At 46.8% G+C, this 19584-nt stretch overlaps 1 protein-coding gene across 1 annotated transcript in view; it reads left to right on the top strand.

Moving 5' to 3' along the window:
• Positions 1-19584, top strand: part of CAMK1D (calcium/calmodulin dependent protein kinase ID) — a 417159-nt gene that overhangs the window by 915 nt on the left and 396660 nt on the right. The window lies entirely within an intron of this gene.

Below are 19584 nucleotides of genomic sequence, written 5' to 3'. Positions count from 1 at the left end.
CTCAGAATAGGTAGGGAGGCTGATAGTGAAAGAGAACCGGCACTGCTGGAAGAGTCTGAAATTGGAGTTATTTTCTCCCCTCATGTGATTGGTATCTGTCGGCATATACATTCATACACATATGTGCTGTATGAACCGAACGTTTTGCAGGGGTTCATGGAGGTGTTAATTAGGCTGGGAAGGAATAGACGAGGTGTTTCATAACAGAAATCAGTGTGCTTTTCTCTCCTGTCTTCCTTAAACCCCCTTTACTTGTTATTGTGGTTGGTTTGCTTTTCCAGGACCACATTTTCAAACCCAGATTGTTTTCTGTCCCATACTCAGGGTCCACTGAGTTGTTTGGTCATTTTCCCTCCCCCAGCCGCGCATCTGCAGTGGTCCCCCAGAGCCCAGGTTGTGAAGGTAGCATCCCTGCCATGCTTCTGATTCTGGGGACGCACACTTGCCGAGGATGAGAATAGGGTCTCCCAGCCGTTGTGCTCGCTTCAGGAACACAGTCTACCTGTGGGTGTAGACTTTCTGTCTGTTGGAAAAAAACAGAAGGGACTTAGCCTTTTCGTAGAGAGGGGCTTGGGGCTGCCTCTTAGCATGGCCTGTTAAGGGGTGAGGTTTTGTCCATAACTTTAGAAAATTATCATTGAGGTTTATTTGGGTTTGGGGTAGTGACTCTGAGGTGCTTAAGTTGCTGAGAAAGAAGAAGCGTGTGCTTGCTGGTCGTCCTGAGACCGATCGCCTCAGATGAGGGGATGGGAGAGAGTGGAGTCTCATCATGAGAGAATGCGTTCCTTTGCCAGGCGCATCTCCACCCGAGCCCCTCGAGCTGGTCCCTCTGCCTGCAGCCTCCAAGCAGACGGATGCAGCTCCCCTGACTGCCTCCTGCTCCCCGGAGAGCCGGGTAGCTGCCCCTCTGCCGTGGCTGGGCTGCTCAGCCCCATGAGCTGTGGCTTCATTGAGTGGCTCCTGCTGTGGCAGGTGCTGTTTGGGTATGACTGCTGGTGGTTCCACCTCTGGGCAGGATGGGGACTTGACTCATGGTGACGGAGAGACTGTACACCTCTTGCAGAACAACCTCTTGGACTCTGGCCACATTCCCCGTGAACCTGGGGATGGGTCTCTGTTAGGGTTCCAAAGCTTTGCCTTCTGTCTTGGAAAGAATTCTTTGAAAAGAAGCTTCCCGCTATGGTCCTGTAGTGCTGACAGGGGTTCTAGAAGAGTGAAACACAAACAATAAAATGATCAAAATGTTTTCACTCTGACCCAGCAATCCCACTACTGGGCATATACCCTGAGAAAACCATAATTCAAAAAGAGTCATGTACCAAAACGTTCATTGCAGCTCTATTTACAATAGCCAGGACATGGAAGCAACCTAAGTGTCCATCAACAGATGAATGGATAAAGAAGATGTGGCACATACATACAATGGAATATTACTCAGCCATAAAAAGGAATGAAATTGAGCTACTTGTAATGAGGTGGATAGACCTGGAGTCTGTCATACAGAGTGAAGTAAGTCAGAAAAAGAAAGACAAATACCGTATGCTAACACATATATATGGAATTTAAGAAAAAAAAATGTCATGAAGAACCTTGGGGTAAGACAGGAATAAAGACACAGACCTACTAGAGAAGGGACTTGAGGATATGGGGAGGGGGAAGGGTGAACTGTGACAAAGTGAGAGAGAGGCATGGACATATATACACTACCAAACGTAAGGTAGATGGCTAGTGTGAAGAAGCCGCATAGCACAGGGAGATCAGCTCGGTGCTTTGTGACCGCCTGGAGGGGTGGGATAGGGAGGGTGGGAGGGAGGGAGACGCAAGAGGGAAGAGATATGGGAACATATGTATATGTATAACCGATTCACTTTTTTAAAAGCAGAAACCAACACACCATTGTAAAGCAATTATACTCCAATAAAGATGTAAAAAAAAATGTTTTCACTCAATAGCATGATAATAATAATAGTAGTAGTAGTAAAGGTAGGTGACTTTATTAAATGAATACCAAGAACCAGTTGTTATTCTAAGTGCCTTAGGTATAGTAACTCATTTTACTCTCACGTTAACCTGATGAAGTGGGTATTTACTTTTATCCCCACTTGGCAGATGGAAAAACTGAGGCAGCAGAGAAATTATGTGACCTGCCAAACCGGAGCTACTTATTAAGTGGAGCTGATATTCGAATCTAGGCAGAACAACTTGTCATTATGCATGTGGGGTTGAGCCCCTCTGTGGATTATGTAACAGCAAATGTTAATAATAATTTGACTAACTTTAGTATTTGGAAAGCTAATTTTAATATTAAGGTAAAGAAAACCTAATTATCCAAACATGTAACATGTGAAAGCTTTTGGGTTATCAACACCTTTTTGTCTCTTGGACTTTCTAGAAGTGGTCCAAAGTTCAGGATGCCTGTTTCGCCCTGGGCCAAGTCCAGTGATCTTGACCTGAGTCTAAATAGAGGTCACTTCTGGTTCTGTTAGTGTGGATTTTGGCTTTGGGCTCTACACTTGTTTGCAGTGGAACCTAGCATCAGTCAAGGGTGTCAACAGTTACAATTGGGATTCATTTCCAAGGTGCTCTGCAGGCCCAATCATTTTGTTTGTCACACTTTTACCATATGCCTTTAGGATCCTAAGGCAGGAAAGCCCTGCCAGGAGCCAGATTGTCAGCCCACAGTGTTAAAATGCTTTTAAAATAAAGCACTGTGAAGGCTCAAGGAGCACTCACTTGGCAAAACCTTGTAATCTGATATCTGGCTGCCTGATCCCGGTACCTTTCCATGCAGAGCACAACCTCTACTGTTGAAGGCCAGAGGGTCAAGCCATTTAGACCATGTGGTCAGCGGGACCTTGCTGGAGGGTGGGAGCCAAATGGGAGTGAAGGGTGGCCCAGAAGGGTGGGAAGAGAGCTGGAGGAAGCAAAGGACAGCATAGGGGAAGGAACCCACTGTGTGGTTTGGACCTGGGTTTTCTGATGCACCCCTGAGTCAGGCTTCAGGAGAAACCTCTCAACTTACGACCTTCAGTGTGGCTCCCTTTGAAGGGGAATCCCAGGCCCTAACCCTGGCTCTGAACAGGGTGGGAAGGCTTAATTACTGTTTATTAATCAACGCCGTGTTTTCAGATCCCTGCCTGGCACGCCAGATTAATGTGGGATCAAATAAATGTTGTGTAACAGCAATTAGGAGTCGTAAACATTTCTGTGGAGTGTTTGCCGAGGCCGTCCAGGCCATCTCTACCGTAGGTGTCTTTCCACATCTTCTGAACCAAGACAATGAAAATAGGCCATTTGGAGAAAGATACTGATGGGAAGAAAGGTTTCACCGTGGTGTCCAGGAAGTACCCCAGACTCATGGAAGTGGCTTCTGTAATTGCCACGCCATGAAAGGCATCTGAACAGAGGAGGCCCTGAGAGTTGACACAGAATGCTTCTCCCAATATACCTCATTTGTTCCCCCAGAGTATGGAAATGGCATGTTCTGGAAAATAGATCTTCATCTCTGCAGGGTATGAATACACGCTTTTCTTACAGACCGAATGTTTTGTGTTGAAGTAATTGCTGTTTGTGGGGGGCTGGAGCGGGCACCATGGAGGCCTTGGGCCTGGGCTCATGGTCTGACTCAGCCGCTGCTGGGGTGTGTGGCCTGTGGGATGCTTGGTCATTTTTCCACATGACCTGGTCTTAGCTTCCTCACCTGTAAAATCAGGGGGAGGGCAAGGAAGATGGGATGATTTTCAAGTGCCCTTACAACCCTAAGATTTTTTTGGCTTGTCTAGGTAACGAAGGCACTCACTATAATTTTTCGGGAGCTTTCGTGTGTAGCTAGAGCAGCTTAGCCCTATTTGGAGGGACATTTTTATGCCCAGGCTAGTAGCAAAGTGATACAGCTCAGGACAGGAAGTGTTATCCCACTTGATGTCAGTAGCACAATGCCTTTGCTTTTTCATGAAATGAGGGCCTGCTGGGTGCTGCTTTAGGAGGAGTATAAATAGAAATTTCTGTGGGACCAGCGCTGTCTTTTCCCACTAGTATCTTCCGTACATGCCTTGTTCTGAAATTGCTCAATCAGTACACCTGTTGAGGACACAGATTATTGATTTATCTGAAAGCCCGGGTAGAACACAGACTCACCTGTTCTTTTGTGCGAGGCAGGTGTGTGCACGTGGGTGTAGGGGGAGAGGGAGATTGCAGAGCTACCCGAGGTGATTTGTGTGTTTGACCGACTGATTTAAGAGTAATTTTTCTGAGACTACTCAAAATTTTAGTCGGTGAAAAGCATTTAAAAGAATATTACCCAGAGGAGCAGAGAGGTGGGCAGCCCCCAGAGTGCCCCCCGAGGGTATCCCAGCTGCGGCATTGGTTAGAAGTTTGCATTTTTCAGCCCTTTGTTTGAGGCGTGATATAAATTCAGCCTCTTGTACATTTAAAAATATCTATTGAACACCTGCTATATTCTAGGCACCGGTGCACGGTAGCGGGGAGTACAGCAGCGAACAAGCAGACACAAATGCCTGCTTTCCTGGAGCTCACATTCTGGTGAGGAAGGCAGAAAATTAAAAAAAAAAAAAAACATGAATCAGGAAGATGTAGAGTATGTTATCTAGTATACACGTTAGGGGAGAAATGAAGCAGGGAACGGGGATTTTTGGGAGGGGGAGGTGATGGTGGCTTGAAGCAGGGTAGCCAGGGAGGGCCTGGCTGAAGAGCTGCTATTTGAATAAAGATCTGGAGGCTGCATTGGGATAGCTAAAGGTAAAATGTTCTGGTCGGAGGGAACAGCAAGGGCTGTTTTGAGCAGAGGTGTACCTTGACCTGACTCAGGTGTTTCCATCATGGCTGTGGTTGCTGTGTTGAGAATGAATGGATAGGTTCAAGGGCAGAAGCGGGGAGACCAGCTCGGAGGCTATGGAAACCATCCAGGGGAGAGAGAATGGTGGTGGAGGACTGGGGTGCTACTCTGGGGGTGATGAGAAGTGGTTGGATTCTGGAAACATGTGGAAGGGAGAGCCGATAGGAATTGCTGGTAGGTTGGGTGTGGGATGTGAGATTCGCCAGGGATTTGGGGTTGGAAGAAAGATGCTGTTTGTTGCTTTTGGTCAGTTTTGTTCCAAGGATTTTCTGAGCACCTGCTCTGTGGGCACAGCAGGGCTGTCCATGTTCTGGGAAGCTCTTGGAAAGAGTTTGGAGGGAAAACTCAACATCCTTTGGGCTCCTGGGTTCTCCTTGTGAGGGACTCTTGGATTTATTTATTTGTTTATTTTAAAAAAATTAAAAAAAATCTTTGGCCACACCACACGACATGTGGGATCTTAGTTCCCCCACCAGGGATTGAACCTGCGCCCCTTGCATTGGTAGCATGGAGTCTTTTTTTTTTTTTTAACATCTTTATTGGAGTGTAATTGCTTTACGATGTTGTGTTAGTTTCTGCTGTATAACAAAGTGAATCAGCTATATGTATACATATACCTCATATCCCCTCCCTCTTGTGTCTCCCTCCCACCCTCCCTATCCCATCGGTCTAGGTGGTTATAGGGCACCGAGCTGATCTCCCTGTGCTATGTGGCTGCTTCCCACTAGCTAGCTATTTTACATTTGGCAGTGTGTATATGTCCATGCCACTCCCTCACTTTGTCCCAGCTTACCCTTCCCCCTCCCCGTGTCCTCAAGTCCATTCTCTAGTAGGTCTGTGTCTTTATTCTCATCTTGCGCCTAGGTTCTTCATGACCATTTTTTTTTTTTAAGATTCCATATATATGTGTTAGCATACGGTATTTGTTTTTCTCTTTCTGACTTACTTCACTCTGTATGACAGACTCTAGGTCCATCCACCTCACTACAGATGACTCAATTTCATTCCGTTTTATGGCTGAGTCATATTCCATTGTATATATGTGCCACATCTTCTTTATCCATTCATCTGTCGATGGACACTTAGGTTGCTTCTATGTCCTGGCTATTGTAAATAGAGCTGCAATGAACATTTTGGTACATGACTCTTTTTGAATTATGGTTTTCTCAGGGTATATGCCCAGTAGTGGGATTGCTGGGTCATATGGTAATTCTATTTTTAGTTTTTTAAGGAACCTCCATACTGTTCTCCATAGTGGCTGTATCAATTTACATTCCCACCAACAGTGCAAGAGGGTTCCCTTTTCTCCACACCCTCTGGAAGCATGGAGTCTCAACCACTGGACTGCCAGGGAAGTCCCAAGGGACCATTGGATTTTAAGGCTAATCTCTTTCTTTCCAAGAGCTTGTGTCTGGGATGGGCTTTTGAAATATCTCCTGTTCTGTCACAGGGGGAAGTCATGATAGGCTGGACATTTGAGCAGCTGAACGAACTGCTTAACTTCCTGTGAAAATGCTGGGTTTTGCCTCTAGAATTATCAACAGGAAGATCACTTTGACAGGTTTGTAGGTTACCTACAGCTCTCCCACTTGATTTGGGAATTAAAGCCCAGACGTTCTGTGAAAAATAATAAACATGCAAACTCCTGCTACGTCTTTCTTGGATAGGATGTTTTATGTTTGGAGAGAAAAAGCCAAAAGTTTTTCTTGGTTGCAGAAAAGATAAACCCGCGTGGCTTACCGATTAGCACGGTGGGATCTGGGAAATTGCACTTTTTAGATCTTGTTCCTGGAGGGGCTAATGAAGACTAGGTCTCAAGTAGAAATTTCTGGATCAACCGAGTGGACAGTAATTAGACTTGGCAGGTGGACTTTCTTGTCCTCTCAGAGGAGGACTTTAGGGGTTAACTTGTTGAGCTTTTTTTTGGCTGGGTCTCCATAAATCCCTTTAATCTTTCCTTTCCCCAAATAAATCTCCGTAAATCCCCTTCAATCTCTCTCCTTCTCCGCCTCTCCCCTCTGGGAGGGCTTAGCATTGGTCCAGCAGGGCACTGTCACATTATTGGACAGCTTACACCCACAAGGGTGGACCCCAGGACCTCACATTGCCTCCAGTCCTCATGAGATTTTGCAGGATTCTCCAGGGAGCCCACAGCCCCTGGGGACACATTTCTTTCACTGAAGAACGCACCACTTATGGGTGGCCAGCACGAAGCCTGGAGCCCTCGTCAGCTGTCGCAAGTTTCTCTTCTGACTCAAGATGGTCCATCCAATGCACAAGGACACATGGACCCTGGGAGACATGCCAACATTACCTTCTTTTTCAGTTCACGTTGGGTGCCTCCCTTTGACTCCCTGTGGTGCAGGAGATCACCTTTTCCTTGGGCTAGTTTTCTGTTAGACCCTTCTTGATTTTTCAAAATGTTTATTATGCAGTATGTGGATTCTGCAGGTTCGAATCAGACCAGATGGATGCCACAGGCCAAGTTCATTCCATGGCAGACCAAGTTCATTCCCTGTCTCCAGTGGTCAGCTGTGGGTCTCGTGCTGTTTTTCCTAGTATTTCAGCAGGATTCAGAGATGGAGGAATGCGTTTCTTGGTTAACACCAGATCTTGAGGATAAGCCTAAAGACGGCATATTGGCTGAGGCCAGGCAGGGGAGGCGTCAGGAGGCAATGAACAGTACTAGAAAGGCAGCTCCAGCACCACCCTTCATAGCTGCATCCCTCTTGATGTCCATCCTTCATCTTTCTGAGTTAAGATGCAGATGGAAGTTGCCGCTTGTGGGATTCCTGTAAGGATTCAGTGCCATCTATGAGATGCCTGGCACATAACTGGGATTGAGTAAACCGCAGCTGCCATCAAGTTTTAGTTGCCTTCAGCAGTTGTGGTGGAGGATAGCGACCCTCAGATATTCAGGGCCAGCGCTGTGAGGAGGAACATGTCAGTGTCTGTTGGAAATTGATTTTTGAAAGCTCCTGGGGCAGAGATGCAGAACAGTGCATACTTAACCTCCCCCCGCAAAGTTGATTTAAGAGACCATCAACAAGTCCTCTGTCAACCAGGGAAGAACATTCGCTGGATATTCCGCGGGGTGCAGTCCTGAGCTGCTAAGAACGGAGGATCTGAGGTCACCAGGCCATGGGTGCAAATCCTGGGTCCACTGATTCCTAGCTATTAGGTTTTGGGCAAATGATGTCACCGTTCTCGGTCTCGTGCCCTCGTCTGCACAACAGGATAACACTAGCACCCCGTCTAAGGGTTGCAATGAAGGTTGGATGAGGGCGCGTGGAAACCCCTTAGCGCATGGACATGGCTGTGCATCCGTGTGCAGGAAATGCTCCTTCTCTCTCCTTAGCCTCTGCGGGGCTGACACCCTGCTCCTCAGAGGCCACCTGCCCAGATTTGGGGGGGTCCATTGCACCATCCAACACACGCTTCCCACAGGAGGCTGGTGGGTTCCCCTGGCGCTGGTGTTCACCAAGAGCCTCAGCCCCAAACGTCCTCCAGGCCAGCTCGCATGTTGAGTGACCTAGTTTGCTGCGTATATAGACTCATCCCCTCCCTGGGTTATGTCATCAGCTTTGACTCTCTGCACCTCTCCCTGCACCCTGAGCTGTTTTTTTTTTTTTTTTTCTTCAGTCTATCTCTACATCAGCTTGTGCAAGACGCTCTTCTAACTGCAGTTTCTGTTGTCGCCAACAGCACTTAGATCTTGGTGCAGCTGTGGCCCTTCTTGCAGCTGAAACGTGCTTCTTTCTGGGAATGGCTTCAGTCTTATCTGCTTTGGTTTCTTATTGAAAATAACGTTTGGCTTGGAGGACTGAAGTAACTTGTTGATTACAGTATTCCAAAACGTCACTGACTTTTGTGAGTTTAAATTCTCTAGGTAGTGAGTTTATTTTAATGCTAGAGTTTTCAAAAATGGCAACGTGTCTAGGTATAGACCGCATGAACGTGCGTAACAATTTACTCAAAAATACCCTTATCAGGGATTGTGTGATGGAGGGTGGGAGATGATCTCAGAAGTTTAATTTCCCAGGTTGCAGCATGTCGGTAAAACAGTCGGAGAGCTCATGTCTGAATCGGGTGAAATCCCTCATCTTGACCTCTCCATGTTAGACCTTTCCATGGCCTGACCAGGTCTGGGGTCACAGATTATTGGTACCTCTGCAGTGCAGTGAGCATGGGAAGAAGAGGCTTCCCAACTGGACAGAGTCAATGTTTTTACTGGTTGAGAGGCCCCCCCTCTCTGACATTTATAACCACGGCTTACATCACTGAAATTGCTTTTACTCCAAACTGGATTAGGGGCTGTAAGTGGAATCCTAAAGGTATCATATTCGACAAATATGATACCTGCACACAATCCCGTCCCCTCCCACCAAGGCCCACAGTGTTGTGGGAAAAAAGCAAGAAAATGAAGCTGTGCTAAGCGGAGAGGTCTGGTGGGATGATGGGGGGGGCAGACACCCCAGGGCCCCTGCCCCCTGCCCCCCTGGGCTCTTCCCATTTCTTTAACCTTCATAAAAATGGCTGCTCGAAATTTGCCTTTAAACATTAGAAGATACGAATGCCTTGAAATAGGTTGAGAGACCAGCCATCTGTGATGTAAGTGATTTTAAAGAAAGTACTTTTTCCTCCCACGTGAAACTGACAAGAACTAGCAGTTTGGCTGGAAGGCAGGAGGAAAGTAGGTAATTGTGGTTTTGGAGCTTTGAGGGGGGGGGGGAAGTGGGGAGGTGCAAATGAGTTCCAAACTGGGAAGTTGAAGGCCAAGTGAGGCAACTGGGAGAAGGATCCCAGGCCGACCGACTGATGAAATAAACTGGGTTCTGGGGCTTCCCTGGCGGTCCAGTGGTTAGGACTGTGCTTCCACTGCAGGGGGTGCGGGTTCGATCCCTGGTCGTGGAACTAAGATCCCATGTGCTACGTGGCCAAAAACAAACAAACAAACAAACAAAACTGGGTCCTAGACTGGCCTGGGCCCCGAAAGGGAGGCTGCTATAGTACTGCCTCTGTGACCTCCCCCCTCCCCTCCTCCCCCAGCACAGCCCCGGCTCCCAGGACCCGGCTGGGACATTCACCCTGTAATTCAGCCTCAATTAATTGGTACTCAAGGCTTCTCTAGGTGTGAGTGGGCTCCTTACCCCCATGAGACATTTCACTTTGCATAAAAAATATGCCTTGAACAACCACCACACCCAAAAGGTGAAAATGAACTTCGGGGGCAGACCTTGTATAAAAGCTGGGGACAGCCTGCATCTGGCCCTCGTGTACAGGAACGATGCTGCTGGGATTCGCTCTGCCTGCATTAGCATGGCCAGTGTCAATGGAATTTGTGGTCCTAGTCATGATAAAAAAACCCCGATGTTGACTTTTAAGGGCCCTCTTGGCTCCTTTGACAGCTGGGAAATAGAAGACATAATATTTGGGTGTGTGTGTTTTTTAATTGTTAAAAAAAATGCATAACCTAAAATTTACCATCTTAACCATTTTAAAAAAATTTATTTATTTATTTATTTATGGTTGTGTTGGGTCTTCGTTGCTGCGCGCGGGCTTTCTCTAGTTGCGGCGAGCGGGGGCTACTCTTTGTTGTGGTGCATGGGCTTCTCATTGCAGTGGCTTCTCTTGTTGCCGAGCACGGGCTCTAGGTGTGTGGGCTTCAGTAGTTGTGGCTCGCGGGTTCTAGAGCGCAGGCTCAGTAGTTGTGGTGCACGGGCCTAGCTGCTCTACGGCATGTGGGATCTTCCCGGACCAGGGCTCGAACCCGTGTCCCCTGCATTGGAAGGCGGATTCTTAATCACTGTGCCACCAGGGAAGCCCCCATCTTAATCGTTTTTAAGCCTATAGTTCAGTGGCACTAAGGACATTCATGTTGTTGTGCAACCATCACCGCCATCCATCTCCAGAACCTTTTCATCTTCCCAAAGTGAAGCTTTGTCTCCATTAAACACTCACTCTCCATTTCCCCTCCCTCCGGCCCCTGGCAACCCCCATTCTGCCTTCTGTCTCTGTGAATTCAGCTACTCTAGGTACCTCCTGTAGGTGGAATCAGACAATTTTGTCATTTTGTGTCTAGTGTATTTTATTTAGCGTAATGTCCTCAAGGTTTTTGCCTGCCCTTTTAAGGCTGAATAATATTCTATTGTATGGCTAGACCACATTTTGTTCATCCATTCTATTTAAAAAAAAATTTTTTTTTTTTGCGGTACGCGGACCTCTCACTGTTGTGGCCTTTCCTGTTGCGGAGCACAGGCTCCGGACGCGCAGGCTCAGCGGCCATGGCTCACGGGCCCAGCCGCTCCGCGGCATGTGGGATCCTCCCGGACTGGGACACGAACCTGTGTCCCCTGCATCAGCAGGCGTACTCTCAACCACCGCGCCACCAGGGAAGCCCTGTCCATTCTTGATGAACACTTGGGGCCGCTTTTGCCTTTTGGGTTTTGTGAAGAATGCTTTATGAGCATGGCTGTCCCTCTTCAAGTCCCTGCTTTCAGTTCTTTTGGTTCTTTCATTTCATACCCAGAAGCGGAGTTGCTGGGTCATGTGGTAATTCCGTGCCTCGTTTTTTGAGGTACTCGCAGACAGTTTTGTGCAGCTCTGTGGTGTTTTGCAGTTTGCAAAATACTTTTACATCCACGATTCCTGCTGCGCCTTAGGACAGCCCTGCGAGTGGGGAGCAATCATTGCCCTCATTTTACAGAGAAGAACATGGAGGTTCTGAGAGGAGATGAGTCAGGAGAAAAGGTTGCCCAGTGGCGCTTGGAGGTTGGAGCATCTTCTGACTCTGAACTCAGCGCTCTTTCTCCCCCATCGTGCTGCTTACAAGCTGGTTAGTGGGGACAGTGGGAACAGAGAACACTGATGGATGAAAAAGGTACCTCCTTGTTCTGTGGATGTGGTGTGGCTAGGAGACCATCGGAGCCCGTGGTGTGCTGTCAACCAGCTCTGGTTTGTAACCTTGCTGATTTCCATGGCGTAACTACTCCCACTGGAACCACTTAAAGCTACCCCTGGTCTAACAACCGATCGCAGAATTCTTTTTTTTTTTTTAATTAATTTATTTTTGGCTGTCTTGGGTCTTTATTGCTGCGTGCAGGCTTTTCTCTAGTTGCGGTGAGCGGGGCCTACTCTTAATGGTGGTGCGCGGGCTTCTCATTACGGTGCCCTCTCTTGTTTTGGAGCACGGGCTCTAGGCTTCAGTAGTTGTGGCTTGCGGGCTCAGTAGTTGTGGCTCGTGGGCTCTAGAGCACAGGCTCAGTAGTTGTGGCGCACGGGCTTAGTTGCTCCGCGGCATTTGGGATCTTCCCTGACCAGGGCTCGAACCCGTCTCCCCTGCATTGACAGGAGGTTTCTTAACCACTCTGCCACCAGGGAAGCCTCCAAAATTCTTGAATGAGGCTCTTGTGAGCACGTGTGAGTTGACTCAGCACACCTTTGGAGGAAGTTGACGTCAGGAGATCTGAGTTCAGTTCTGGCTCTGTAGCTTCAGAAGTATGGAACCTTGGTCATATCCTCTGTACGTCTGGATTACCTTGTTTGTTAAATGGGGATAATGACACCTGCTTCCATTACAGACCTGTTGTAAGGCCTGAATGAGATAAGGTATGTGCAGTAAGGCTTTATACAAATAGAAGATATTATTACGTTGCAAAGATTATAGCTTTAAAATAGTTCTTTCTCATAAATGTTGGTGTCATGCATACTCTTTGGAACCTAGCTATCATCTTTTGGGCACAGCTCCCAAGAAGTTGGGCCATGGTCAGCCTTGACGCTGAAAGCATCAATGCAAAACCCAAAGTTTCATAGTATATTTTATCTAGGCCTGTTCAAGTGTATGTTGTTTTTGTTCTTAGTGTTTAAGCAATTGGTACGTTTAGAAAAATTCTTTGCAAATTATAAAAAGGACATGTCATCCTGGTAGAGAATTTAAAAAACAGGGAAGAGTATAAGCAAGATGATGAGAACTAGGTGGCTGGATGGGTCTTGGGTCATCAGTCCCTCTAGGGGGCGGGGAGATCTCAGGAGAGACCCCAGCGGTCAGCGTTTGGGGGTGGGTCTCTGGGGGGGGTGGGGCTGTGGTTATTCGCTCACTGCTGTGGACATATTTCAGTATTTTACCAACTGGTCTGTTTGGACCACTGCACACCGGTTGAGTATCGGCTCTGGAAATAGGGGTGGTGGTCTTTGTTGAATGCGGTGAGTGTCCGATTTTTTTCAGGGTGCCGGTAGTTTGTGTTAGTTTGGTGCTGGTGGTGATGCCATCATTGGGATTATTGTCATGATTACCCTCTCTACTCTCATCACCACCTCTAAACACCTACAGAGTCAGCAGTGGGACAGAACCAGGTGCCAACAGGAGACCCCGCTCAGCAGGCTTCCAATGGGCTAATCACCCATGTGAGAAGAAGGAGGTAAAAAAAATATTCATATCCAAGTGTGCCTGACTCCCCTCGGTTGGCGTAGGACACAGGAACCTATATTCTCAGTCACTTCATGGCATGAAATAATTACTGTTCACTATGGACTGAATATTTGTGTCACCCCAAATTCATGTGTTGCAATCTAACCCCCAATGTGATGGTATTAGGAGGTGGGTATTAGCATAATATCCTCAAGGTTTATCCACATGGTAGCATGTGTTAAAGTTGCCTTCCTTGGGCTTTGGGAGGTGATTAAGTCATGAAGGTGGAGCCCTCTTAAATGGAATTAGTGCTTTTATAAATGAGACCCCAGAGAGCTCCTTTGCCCTCTCCACCATATGAGGACACAGCGAGAAGGCAGTTGCCTTCTCGAACTAGGAAGTGGGCTCTTACCAGACACCGGATCCGCCCATGTCTTCATCTTGGACTTCTGGGGGCCCTGCCTGGCTGGCTAGGCTCCCAGGCAGGGTTCTAATGGGGCATGGACGTGGAAGCCTCTGAGTCTTCAGGATCACTGTGGCCGCTCTCCCCACCCCTCAGGGCTGTTCCTGGTGGCCTTCCTTTCTTGTAGGAATTCTTGAATGTATAATATATTCCCTAAGTGTGATCTCATCCTAGGATCACAGGAATGGTCCAGGTAGATGCAGGGGTCTCCAAAAAGCTTGGTTAATCCTGAAGGTGCTAAGAGCTGGGTGTCCTTCCAGAGCTTTCCAGGAATTTGGAGTTTGAGGTCTCTTCTTCTAGCATGGCCAGGGGGTTAGGCCCTAACCCTGCAGAAAACTTCTGGGTTCATTGAACCCTGAGTAAACTGGGCCCCTCTTTACAAGCCAGGTCTGCCCCATAGGAATGAGGGAAACTTGAACTAGTCCTGGTGCTAGAAATTCCAATGGGTTTGTCTGGCCAAAGCCACCTGGAAGTGTGCCTTCATTTAGTTGCCTCGGTCAGGCTTCAGATAAGACTTTGGAGAATTGTGAGACTGATTCCACAGTTTTTTCTTTTTAAAAAAAATCATCAGATATTATAGACTGAGATTCTGCTCTGTGCCAGGCACTACGGAAGTGCTGATAAGACAAAATGTGGTTCTTGTCCCTGGGGAACTTTTGGGGGGGACAAACATGTAATTACACTTCAGTGTGATAGTGCTGCATGGTGGGGACACAATATGGAAGCTGCAAAGAGGGGCACCGTGCCAGAATTGGGGCTCAGGGACGGTGAGCTGGGCTGCTGCCTAAAAAGTCAGAAGTGGAAAAGATCTAGCATTCTTCATTACTTAATGAGCTCCTGTTTTATGCCAAAGAGAAAGCTGGCTTCTGTAAGACAAAGGAAACATATAGTTTTAATAATAATAATAGCAACCATTTATTGAGCACTTACTAGGTGCTAGGCACTATGCCAACTACAGTATTTTACATGAATTTTCACAATAAATCCTCATAGCAGCCCAATATAATAGGTTCCATTGTCATCACCATTTTAGAGATGAGGACACTGAGCCCCAGAGAGGTTAAGTAACTTGGCCAAGGTCACACAGAACTATGTGGAAGAATTGGGGTTTGAGTTTAGGTTAGGTTATCTGTCTGGGGCCAAAGCCAGTGCCCTTAACCATTATATCATTGTACTAACATTCTACCGACTTCATAGGTTGGCAAATTTTGTCCCCTGAACTCTTAACACAGCACATGGTGACATAAGCATGGGGCAAAGTATTTTGGGGTTTCCAAGGGAAGGGAAGTAATTTTTATCAGAAATAATAGATGGAGATGAATCATAAGAGCAGGTAACTGAATTGTTTTCCTAGTAGAGCTTCTCCAGTGGCCCATTTCCCAGATGGCAGCCATGTATTCATTTAACCAGTGGTGGTTAAGCTCTCACTTATGGCTGGTGCTGTACCAACTGGAGATTCAGTGGCAAATGAGAGGAGTGGTCCCTGCTGTGTCCTCCAGACATGCTAGACCTGTTCTGACTTCTGTGTCCTGCTCGTGTAGGTCCTCCTGTTGCCATCGTTCCCATTGATTTTTCCAGGGTCTTAAGATCACTTAAGTCTGCTCTCTTCCATCAAGTTTCCCCAGACATAAGCAACGCACTTTGGACTTCTCTGCTTCTGTTCTTTCCAGTCTTAGAATCATTCTGTTGAGGGTCAGCCACTGCAGGTTTTTTCCTTTGTGAGAATTTTCTCCAGCTGGTGCAGCTCAGAGCTGCTCGCTGGGGACATTCTCACACACGTGGTTTCCCTCCCGGGTGTTTCCCACAATGCCTTGTACCCTGAGTAATAGGTGGAGAGTGTGTTTGGTTCAGTGTTAAAAATCCCAAGTAATAAAATTGTCTCCATGGTCTGTTAGGAAGCTTGCTTTTCTAAATGTTTTCATTACTGATAAGCTCTTCCGAACATTCTGCCCGTATTTTCTCCCCCTGGATTTCATCTTCAGATCGTCACCACTTTTCCACGTGTGGCTTACTCAGCCGGTGGATTAGCTGCGGTGAATTTTTAATCTGTGGGGCTTTGCTTGCTTCCTCCCTTTGGCAGCCTCTTTCTCTTGGCCGCCGTGGGGCTGCGCTCGGAGAAAGAAAACTGGTTGTCAGGCTCCAAAAGAGTCCTCCTCAATAGGAAGCCCCAAAGCTAAATAGAAGTGATATTTGGATCATCACATCCTTCTATTCGTTTTGCGGCCACAGTTGGTTGTGTCCTGTGGTATCCTGTGAAATACCTCTACTTTCTATTATTTTCCATCTTGGAATTTCCCCCCAAACGTGGCTTGTTGCAGTCTTGAGGTACTCATGGAAGCAATATGTAGTTGGCTTTTTTCATCTTTTCCTTTGCAATCAGGCCTTTCATAGTTTTATGACTTTTTCTGCATGCTAGTGTGTCCAAACCCAGGGGCGATCCAAGGGGTAGTTGGCAACTGTGCTGTTTTTCTTCTGAAGGTGTGATGTCTGTGGAACTGATGATGGGATGAGAAATTTCTGGGCACATACAGTAGTCTTTCCTGATGTTCTTTCCTTCAAAATTCAACAAACTCTTTGTCTCAAAGTCCCAGATTCATTGACTTGGAGGTAAAAGTTTTCCTTGCTCTCAGTACCTGGGCCAAACCTCCTGAGTGCAAAAATGTGCAGTTTTTCTTTTGCCAACCTATTTTCTGAGGAGGTCGCTGGTGTCCCTGGGAAGGTATGGAGGTGGCTTGAAAAAACCTAATAATGGCTACCGATATCTGAATATCTTCCAGGTCTGAGGTCTTTCACTGGCCACTTGGCCACTTCAAGGGTCATTTAATCCGTCAATAACCCTGTGAATTAAGTACTGTTTGATAGTTGAGGAGAGCTTACTGGTCCCAGGGCACGTGATTCATAAGTCACAGGACAGCGATTTGGACCTAGATCTGTCTGAAGAAGCTCCTGGAAGGCTGTGCCCAGCTCACAGCTGTGTTGACTGGGGTGAAGCAGGCTTCTCCAGGGTGTGTCCTGGCGTGGTCCTGGGGGCTCTGACAGGGAGACTTGTGTCCTTGTGTGTTATGACCATTGTCACTGAGTCTCCAGAATGTCACCGCGGCCACCCTTCTCCTCGGGCCCATCAGAGCCTTGCTCTGGAGCTTGGAGCCTGGAAGTAGTATGATGTTCAGTGTGCGGGTGAGGACACTGCCACTTGGAATTCGTGCCCTGGCTCAGGCTCGTCAGAAACCTCTGTGCTGGAGTCCTCCCTGGAGGTCCAGTGGTGAAGACTGCCTTCCAATGCAGGGGTGTGCAGATTCGACCCCTGGTCAGGGAGCTGAGATCCCACATGCCTCTGGGCCGAAAAACTAAACATAAAACAGAAGCAATTTTGTAACAAATTCAGTAAAGACTTTAAAAATGGTCCACATCAAAAAAAAAACAAAACCCTTAAAAAAGAAAAGAAACCTCTCTGCTGAGAGAGAAGTGGGCCTCATCACAATGTTACAGGCTGAGGTTAGATTTCGTTATCACGTGGCAATTTCAGTACTGGCAAAATGAAGAAAATCATATTGAAAACATCGAGAGAACCCTGAGATTTTAAATCAGACTATTTGCCAAAAAGAAACAAAACCAAGCCAAGACAGAGCACTCACCTCAGGGTTCTGGCAAACAAAATGCTTTGGAACTTAAAAAAATACACATCATTTATAGCATAGATATCCATTAGCAAAAGGTCGTGGAACACACAGGCAGATAGCCAGAAATTCAGACCAAGTCTGGGTGATTTTCTCAAATGGCTAAAATATGTACAGGAGTATGATCCTAGCCCCGGCTCTCCTATATGACCTGGCATTGAGCTCGTTCTTAGTGGCAGTTGAGTGACAAGGGGACAGATATTCTTGACTCCCAGTTCAGTGCTGTTTTCCTCACTGAAGGGTTTTTTCTTTTTCTTTATTGTTGATGTTCTCACACTAAATAATGAGCTTTGTTTTCTTATTGCAATGTATTGTAAGTGCTTTTCACAAGTGTGTTAGAGCAGATTTACTTTTTCTCAGGGCTTGTTAATTTTAAAAAAGTGACTATTAGTTGTGCAATAAAGACTCATCATATATGATGGACCTCACATGGTTTCTTTATATTTTCATTACTTGGAAAACACCAGGAGAGAGCCAATAGGAATATTAAACATGTTGAACACCTGCTCTGTTAAGAAAGACGTACCAGCACAGTATGCCACGTTACTCATTGTTTCTTTTCAGGTTATGTGTTTTTTGTTTTTTTTTTTGCGGTACGCGGGCCTCTCACTGTTGTGGCCTCTCCCGTCGCGGAGCACAGGCTCCGGACGCGCAGGCTCAGTGGCCATGGCTCACGGGCCCAGCCGCTCCGCGGCATGCGGGATCCTCCCGGACCGGGGCACGAAACCGTGTCCCCTGCATCATTAGGTGGACTCCCAACCACTGCGCCACCAGGGAAGCCCGGGGTTATGTTTTAAAATCTGTTTCTCTAATGATTTTTATGCAAGATGACCTTTTCCTGTTGTCACAGGCAACTTCTTAGCATAAGAAGCAGTTAACACTGGATCTTGTATTGAGTTCACATCCAGAGGTATTAGGAGCCAAACTGTTTAACGTTCCAGTTTGAGATTCTGATTTTGCATGTGGTTAATTTTGGAGAAAGCGTCTGACACATGCAGCTGAGCTCACAGACCAGTTCACAGTCCTTTTGGCCTCATTGCTCTGGAGTTCAGAGTGACCTCTGGGGCCCTGGACGCCCACCCCTCCTGGGGCCAGCATCCTGGGTGTGCAAGCTTCATAGTCACACGGGGCCCTGCGCTCTGAGGGCCCCAGGCTTCGTTTAATGAGCTTTTCCCGCTGTCTTGAAAATCTTAATATTTTTTGAACAAGGATTCCCCCCCCGCCACCATTTTCATTTTGTGCTGGGTTCTGCAAATTACATAACTGGTCTGATCCCTTTTAATAATAAAACGTTCCTCTCCACTCCTTTCAGCCTAATATCAAAGGTCTTTTACTGATTGATTAAAATTTTCTTAGGGCTAGTTGTTAAGGTTTATCAAATACTGAAGTTCATTGGATTCTTGGGAAACCCTTGTGATATTGTGATATCTTGGGTAATGAACACTACCCGGGTATGGGCATACAACTTTTAGTATTAAAAAAAATCTCTGAGGCACTACTTCGCAAAAATTTGAGGTGCTCCTAGAATGTTGTGGCCTGCTGGCTTTCTTGGTATTGTTAGGGATCTTGTAAGTAGGTCGTGGGCTGTGGATGGGGAGACAGCATTCTCTGCCCAGCTTACCTCCTCACCAGCTGTGTGTGTGTATACTGCTGAGCCTCTATTTGTAATTCATAAAATGGGGATAATAATGGCCCACACTGTATAGGATTGCTTGGAGGTTTTGGTGAGATGACTCATGTACATTTTTTTAAAATTTGCATAGTGTCTGGTCTATACCAAATGCTTAGTAAATGGTAGCCGACATCGCTTCATTTGGAGCCAGTTTTTGCCACTCTGATTCATGGCCAGATATGATACCTCTAACTCCCAGTTAGAGATTGTTCAAAAAAATGGGTCATCAAGTAGATGGATCGGCATGAATCCTTTAGGAGAGCCTGAAAAAAGGGGGTGTCGTTTTGAGATGTTGTTCCCTGCATATGAAAGGCGGGGATTGATAAGTTTCCTGGCAGTAGCTAAGTCAGAGAGTAGCCAGAAATACTATTCGGAGTATCAAATTGAAAAGAGGTAAGACTGCAGCTCCTTGTGTGTGTGTGTGTGTGTGTGTGTGTGTACACACACACACACACCACCCTACTATATTACAGGCCCCATGGATACAAAATGAAAAAGTCACATATACAC

This window comes from Delphinapterus leucas, chromosome 2, assembly GCF_059928025.1.
Source record: "Delphinapterus leucas isolate spDelLeu-1000000601 "Yukka" chromosome 2, BTC_Dleu_Yukka2, whole genome shotgun sequence".
Lineage (NCBI taxonomy): Eukaryota > Metazoa > Chordata > Mammalia > Artiodactyla > Monodontidae > Delphinapterus > Delphinapterus leucas.
The sequence above is the reverse complement of the archived record's forward strand: the minus strand, read 5'-3'. Positions and strand labels throughout refer to the sequence as shown.